The sequence below is a fragment of the Polypterus senegalus genome, unplaced genomic scaffold (assembly GCF_016835505.1).
Source record: "Polypterus senegalus isolate Bchr_013 unplaced genomic scaffold, ASM1683550v1 scaffold_5325, whole genome shotgun sequence".
In the NCBI taxonomy this organism is placed as follows: Eukaryota; Metazoa; Chordata; class Cladistia; order Polypteriformes; family Polypteridae; genus Polypterus; species Polypterus senegalus.
The window spans coordinates 2,749-10,784 of NW_024380929.1; the positions used below are offsets into that span (position 1 = coordinate 2,749).

At 43.6% G+C, this 8,036-nt stretch overlaps 1 long non-coding RNA gene across 1 annotated transcript; it reads right to left on the bottom strand.

Moving 5' to 3' along the window:
- Nucleotides 1-1,497: 1,497 nt before the first annotated feature.
- LOC120520410 lies at nucleotides 1,498-7,679 on the bottom strand. Its single transcript, XR_005631832.1, has 2 exons — nucleotides 7,434-7,679; nucleotides 1,498-3,002 (listed from the first exon to the last, which is right to left on the bottom strand). It is a non-coding gene; the product is annotated as an uncharacterized LOC120520410 (long non-coding RNA).
- Nucleotides 7,680-8,036: the final 357 nt, after the last annotated feature.

Here is an 8,036-nt window from a genome sequence, read left to right on the forward strand (position 1 = left end):
GGAATGAGTGAAATGTTTTCAGAAATTATTAAGCCAATTTGTATACAATAAAATTGTTTATTTTTGTCATTGAGTGGATCATTTCACTGTTAAAAGAAAGACCAGACTGCCAGTTGCAGTCCTAATATTTTGACTTTCAGACATTTCAGTTTTCATCTCAAAATAATAATAATAATAATAATACATTTTACTTAATAGGCGCCTTTCTTGGCACTCAAGGTCACCTTACAATAAAATTAAACAACATTAGTAGCATTAAAACAAGAGAATGATAAATCAAAAAGCAATAATTAGCAAACAAAGGAAACTGGTAGTAACGGGGCAAAATTCACAATTGATAAGCCAGTTTGAAAAGACAAGATTTGAGGGTAGTTTTAAAATGTGTTATTGAATCAATGCAACGTATATGAGAGGGAAGAGAATTCCCGAGTTGAGGAGCACAATGAGAGACGCTCGAGCTCCCATAGCACTGAGTCTGACGTGTGGTACAGAAAGTCGAGCTGCAGATGAGGATCTGAGTGAGAGAGATGAGTGGAGTGTAAGTCTGTAGGAGATCAGTAAAGTTGTGGAGAGCTTTAAATGTTCAGAGCGGTATTTAGTATTGTATTCAGTAGTTAACAGGGAGCCAGTGAAGTTGAGAGAGAATCGGTGTGGTATGTTCAGTGGATTTTGAACAGCAGGTTATTATCCTGGCAGCAGAATTTTGAAGAAGTTGTAAGAAATGCACTCCGGTTTCATCCCACAGTCCAAAGACATGTAGGTTAGGTGTATTGGTGATTCTGAATTGTCCCTAGCATGTGCTTGGTGTGTGCTTGGTGTGTGTGTGTGTATACCCTGCGGTGGGCTGGTGCCCTGCCCAGGGTTTGTTTCCTGCCTTGCGCCCTGTGTTGGCTGGGATTGGCTCCAGCAGACCCTCGTGACCCTGTAGTTAGGATATAGCGGGTTGGATAATGGATGGATGGATGTAAGCGATGGATATGTTTTTGTAGGATGCCAAATAGAATAGCATTACAATAATCTATACGTGAGGTGACTCGGGCATTAACCAATACTTCAGTACTGTGATGCGTAAGAACAGGATGAAGTCTAGAAATGTTTCAGAAATGTTACTTATATGGGAGGAATTGTTTAATAATAATATTAATGATAATAATAATAATAATAATAATTATTATTATTATTATTATTATTATTATTTAATAGTTGTCATTATTGGTGTATAAATGGACACAAATAATTGCATTTAAACGGTTCACTAAAATCTGTTGTATGTAAACGATACTCTTTTAAATGTTATTGTTTTATCATCAGAAAACCCGGTTTCTACGTCTACCTGTATTAGTTTAAATGGTACTTTTGCCACTTGCAATATGGCGGATGCGCTGACGTATCGTGTCGACTGGGCAACACAGTGAATGCGGCGTTTACCTATATACGTCTATGTGGTAGCCTGCTTTGGGTTAAAAAATGTTCTCAGTAATCCGCTTGGATTCCGCACACAGTGACTTTTTGCTTTAAACCAATTGACAATTCCACCAAAGAGAAAGAGGAGTAAAGTGACGAGGGGCACTGAGAGTGACGGTAAAGAAAGTGTTTGTGAAAATAGCAGAAAACGGAGTGGAGGAAAACTTCAACGGCTAGAGAGAGAGATGAAAACGACGTGCCAGTGGCCCATCACCGTTTACCACAGACACTCATCTAGTATTCGTGAAAGCAACTCGACCGACTCGCGCAGGCAAGTCGGGCGGTCGCACCGATTAGATGTTAAATCATCGGCTTTACTGTGCGCTGAGCATGTAATAAGATTACAATTGGGGGGTGTATGAGTGCGTTGTTTATTCGAGGACCCCAGACCCCCGGTGTTTAAACTCCTTGCTCTGCCAGGCTTTTTAAACTTTATGATATATTGAGTAAAGATTTGTGATTTTAAATAAACGCGCCACTTGTACTGAACTGCAATTCAGTTTGTACCTCAGTCTTTTCATGTCTGGATTTGTTATTTCATTAAACCTAATGGCGCTTAGGTTCAGTTTGTGGGAGTTATGCCTGTGCTTTATCATTTCTAGGGGTAGTAAAAGCCCCCCAAACCCCTCCTATCGTGACCCAGCTTGACAGAAGTCCGCACCCAACCCTATTAAACCTTCAGATCCTCTCTCTTGGAGGTCCGATCCTGACACCTTTCTGCAGGTCACTCACTCAGTAGCTTGAACAAGTCACATTTCACAAGTCCACATCATGGTGCAGCCCCGATATGACCGTATACCTCACTTGGTATGCTGCTCCTTGAAGTCTGATCCTGCCACACCTCACTACTCTGCCCAATTCGTTGCCTGACCTCCTAGCTGTTTGTCACTAATTCTCAGTTAGTCTTAGTTAGTTAGTTAGTCTTAGTTAATTAGTTAGTCTTCTCAGAGGAGCCGCTCGATCTTACGCCTTACGAGCTCCATCACACAACTAGCTTAATGATTTTATGGAGCTAAGGAATCCACATATACTGTAAAAGTAAAATGGAGCAAGAGCAGCCTGGAATGAAAAACCTGCCAAAGAGTCTCATATAGCGCCTTGCACAGCTTGCGTGCCCCACTCAGTTCTCTTGTAATATCAATAATGTCTTACTTAAAACAGACAACTGCTTAGTCCTTGTAGGCCATGTTGGTTAAAACCAAAGCAAAGAGAAGTGACAACATCAGAGACCACCTAAATGGAGACAGGCAGGTTAGGGGGCCGTCAGTGGTGGCAAATGTGAAATTTGTAAGTCTTAGCTATAGCCTGTCATCCGAAACCGACCCCTCGAAGAAAGGTGAGCAAATAAATAAACACATAAATAAGAATTTGAAAGTAAAGTGCTTTACAATGTCAATCTCCTTCTTGAGATCGTCCACATTCCGGCCTGCCTTCTTCCTCTTCCAGAGGCCCTTGTACTTCTTCTCCTTGCCATCAGGAGGCGGTTTACTCAGATCATCGGTTCCATGGGTTTCTACAGCGTAGATTGCATGTTTCTTCTGTGGAAAACAAGCATAAAATCACAAAAAAGACTTTGAAAAAGTAGAATATATGATGTGATCATGTAAGCAAAGAAAGAATTAATTCACGGAGTCTTATCAAAAAAATATATGGAATATATGATGTGATCATGAAAGAAAGAAAGAAAGAAAGAAAGAATTGACAGAGTCTGTTATCACAGTGATTCTCTTCAGCGGAGTTTCCTTTTGTATAGCACCCTTCAATGAGTGCCCGTATACGTATTTACGAGCGTTATCGATTGCTAATGAGTAGACACGCGTGTTTAAACCAAAGTACTTCTAAACTGATTAGCATAAACAGAAGTTATTAATAACTGCCCATTAATTTAATTGTTGAACTAAGTGAAGGTGGCAATGGAGGAGAAGAAAACAAAAAACACTAATGAGCAGCATCCTTGCAGAAAATAAACTTTTGGGGGTCTGCAGTTAGAACAGACAAAGTCAGACACATGACAGTACTGGAGACCTCGGCCAACTGGCCGCCCATCCCTCCTGGTTCTGTGTTGGGCCATCTCATCTTTTCCATCCGTTGATTCTCAGGTTCCAAGCATCTTCAGCGTCTTTCCCACTGGGATTTAAAAAGAGCTTGGCAGCCGCGTTAATGAACGACACACAGGCAAGATCATTAGACTTTGGAACTTCGCCCAGTTTATTGATCTCGATGTCCAAACTGAAGAGTGTCCTTCTTTAGAAAAATCCGTCCCCTTTCATATTCAGTGAAACGGACGCAGCTGCCTTTGCCATGAAAGTCCGTCAAAACGGCACAGCGAGTTTAGCGGTGCAAACTGCGCACGCCCGGCAGGCACCCGGGCTAAATACAGAGACGCACTCGGAGAGGAGGGGGATAGAAATTGACAAACAGACTGATGGGATTCCTTCTTGCACCCAGTGTTGCCAGTGTAGGCTTCAGCTCCCATGACCTTGAAGTGGGGAAATTGGGTTTCAGAGTGGTAGGTTATGCTATGTGATGATGATGATTATTATTATATGACAGTGCCACTGATATAGAAGTTGAATGTCGGGTGGAGAGAAGGATTTGGGGTCTTATGCAAGTGATCTGATTACAAGGGGTGGTCTGAATTGGAAGTGATTTGTGACAAGCGCGCCTCCCGCATTATGGAGCCTGAAGCTCAATTTCCTTTCAGCGCTCCAGTCTTTGGGTCCATTTAAAGATCCCGATGGCAGTTTTAATCCTGCTATTTTTAACGGCTTGTCTCTTGACGGTTTGTCCTCTTTGCTGAGTCCATGTCAGGAGGTTTTTAATAAAGTTAATTGATTATTTAAGGGAAAGGGGAGGAGCAACGGGTGGAAAAAGTGTAGAAGAAAAAAGAGAAGTGTTCTTGGGTATCTCAGTGCGTATATTTAGTTTTAAGGTCTTATTGCGAACGGTTCTCTCCAAAGCCTGGCGGTGTTATTTGTGTTATTCGGGCTTTCATGGAGATCAGTGGTCTGCATCCCACCAGCCAAAATAATCGAGTAGCCAAACCCCCTTTTTTATCTTATTTTCACTTTTTTCCGTCCCACCTGTATCCTGCGCAGAGTCTCGGGGAAGCTGGAGCCTATCCCACCAAGCAACGGCCGCAATGCAGGGCCACATGTTATAGAAGGCAGAGTTGGCTACAGCATGGCACTTCAGCTTTTGGCGAATCCGATCATGGACACGTGTTTGTCTCATGACTGTAAGATGGCAGCAGAATAATATCTCGTCCATTGCAGCGGCGCAGATTACACTGAGTTGGCGGGCCTAACCAGCGAAACCCGCGGGGGGTCGTCCTGCCCGGCTCTCTGTGTGGACCAGCTGACACCTCATATAGTCTGACGTCGGCGGTCTTAACATTAATTATTGGACCGCTTCGCTGATCCAACGGTTGTTTGTCTCCGTCACTTTGTAAACGTTGCCGCTGACTCGAGTCGTTGAGCAGACACCGTGAAGTCTACGATAAAAGAGCGGCTGCAGGCTACAGATTTCAGCGCAGACTCTGGGTATTGATATCATCATACGACTTCGGTTTCTCTAAAACAGCCTAGAAGACACATTTGGCAGCCACGGCTTAAAGCGGCCTTGAATTACAGGTTCTCGATGCTGCTGGCTACAAAAGCACAATAAGGTTTTGCTCGTACCACTCTGCACACTCACCGTCCATCTGAATTCAAGGCTGAACTCCTCGCATCCTTCCACTACCCAGCTCAATCCTGAACAAGTGCAACGACCTTTTTTTAATCTTTTAATCGCCTAATACCATTTCTTGTGCTCAGTGCGGGTTCAAGTGCTCCACAGAACGGCTGCTCGTGGGTCATCAAATGAGGTCTAATTCGAGCGTCCTTTGGCGTGTGACAGCAAACCGACACTTTTTAAGGGTTCGGGATCGGAGTTGAAAGTCTATCCTTAGAGCCGGGAAGCAGCTCTGTTAACAAGTGCGCCACCGTATAGCATTCAAGTCACTGTATTAGGCGCGATATGGCAGCCGCTCTCCCTTCGATGGCACAAAATGCCCAACAGCGACGTATTTTGTTTTTTTTTACTGCGAATCTGGTAAGCAAATGCATGGCTAACCGCACGTTGAGTTAGACTAGTAGTCTTCGGAGGAGCACTCTATATTATCGCCAAATCTTCACTGCTTATCGATATTTACACATTGATTTGTGACGTGCCAGTTCGCAGCTACTGATTTTATCCTTTACGTAGACTGAAAATTAAAACATTAGAATAAATTGTGAGGAGAACAGGACATTCAGTCCAACAAGCTCAAAATTAGAGACTGGGGTCCCTAGCGCTCCTCTCTGCCACACTTGATAATTGGTACATATGTGTGTGTGTGTGTGTGTGTGTGTTATTTGGCTGACATCTTTATCCAAGGCGACATACAACATTTGAGAAACAATTGGTTACATTTCCATGGCAGAGCACAAAAATAGACAATGTCACCCACAATGCACAGCAGTTCTTGCATTTAGATCGGTCCCGTATGGGATCGCATTCAGCCCTCATGCGAAGCGCTCCAGGGTTCACTTGGTAACGCACTGAGATCACCCATTCTGAAGGGTCCCGGTGCAGTTCTTTTGGTCCGCACCCGAGTGCGATTGGCGTGTTCTCGTCTACCTAACCAAGGTGGACTTTCGGGGACATCACACCAAACGAACTAAGTGTGAAGGCACTTTCAAATGACCCTCGGTGTATACAATTAGCGATTTCTGTTTTGCCCACACACTGCATGGGAACCATTGGAATGCTAAAACAGCAACTTCAGACGCAAAGAACTTTTCAGAGGTTCTTATCAAGCTATGGTTCTGTGCAGAACCACACCGCCTAGTAAAGAGCAATTTTTGAGCCTTTGCTTTAAAAAGTCTGGGAGCGCCGATCAGCGGTTAAGACCTCCATGTCCATCCACCGGTCCGCGACGCTAGTGTTCGAAACTATAGAGGGACCCCTGCAGACTTAAGGGGCTTTAGGGATTTTTTTCCCTCTGTTGTTCTGCTAGTTTGGAGAGATAATGCGAACTTCTTTAATGAAGTCATTTATTCGGGGCTGGAATCCTAAATAACGAGCAATGGTACAATCTGACGCAATTTATATTGACAAATCATCAGGCTGATTCGAAATTGGCGGGCATGAAACATTAAATACCCGCATCAAGGGAGTCTGGTTGCTTCATTATTGTGAAAAAATGTGATGTTTCTCTTCTGGTGATGTTGGCACTTTTTAACGGGAAAGTAACGGGGGTAACGCTAAAAGTGCCCGGACGCGAAGACTTAAAGAGGCTGATGTAGGCGATCGTGTGGACGAACTGACCTTCACATCAGCAGGTTTAAGCTCTCCGCAAGCCGTACGATATGTAAATACTGAACGAGTGATTTTATACAACTTATTGAGCATAGCAGTCGCAAAAATAATATGTGGATTGTTTGATAAAAGCCTGCTATTAATGCTGATGGTCGTTCAGAGCTAATTGCGCACCTTTGTTTTTTCGGCCAAAGAGACCCCAGTTTCTTCATACTAACTTGTGAGTGAGTTAGCTGGTTTAGAAAATGGATGAATTTTTATCTCTTGTTATTGGGCTGCACGCCTTTAAGTTAACTGGTTACATTTTTTGTGGCGTTCTAATTGGAATACAAGCAGGTGAAGTGACTTGCTCAGGGTCACAAACTGTCAAGAGCGGGATTTGTACCCACAACCTCAGGACCTGAAGTTAGTGCCTTAAACCACTACGCCACACGCTGCCTTTAACACGTTATAGTTACTACGATTTCCCAGATTGTACTTGATGTAGTAATCTGGTGAGTTGTGACAATTTATTTGCACAATTGCAAGGTGCGGGCTGCACCTCCGTCTAGCTGGTCGAAGCACCTCATTAAGAAATTTAAAACAGTCACGTAATGCTCCAGTTGGCACTTCGTGTCCCTTATACTTACTGGGATTTTGTCATCCATGTCGATGCTCTTACTCAGGGCTGAGATGTTCGCTGGAGAGAAGTTGTCAGGCGCAGGGATCTCGGACTCTTAACTCTCGCTTTGGTGCGGATAAACCGACAAATCGAGGAAGATTTTTTTCCAAGTGCAAAAGCTCGCAGAGGTTGTGGCCCTTTCTCCCAACGGCAAAGCCTGTGTTAGCTCTGTACCTCCCCGCACTTTGACATGTTTGACTCTCTCCAAGACCTGGAACAGTGAGGCCAAGTCGCTTCGACGCGCTCTTCAAATTCATGTGGAGCCCCGCCCCCAAACCGCAGGTCACCCGCCCACATTGCATGGCCACGCCCTCCAAGCATCAGTTGAGATGCCCGTCTTTCATCAAGAGCGCAAGTCAGGCTGAGTGGTCTAAAAATGATTTATTGTTTTGTTGGTTTTTTTTTTCTTTTTTTTCCTAGAGAAAGTGAACCAAAGTTCATTGTACCTGCAATTTTTTATAGGGTTCTTTTTGACAGGTTTGTCTCCATTCCATTATTATTAGAGCATTAGATCCTTACAAATATACTAAACCATTTTTAAGGTATGTGCATGGCAACAAACCGCCTCTAT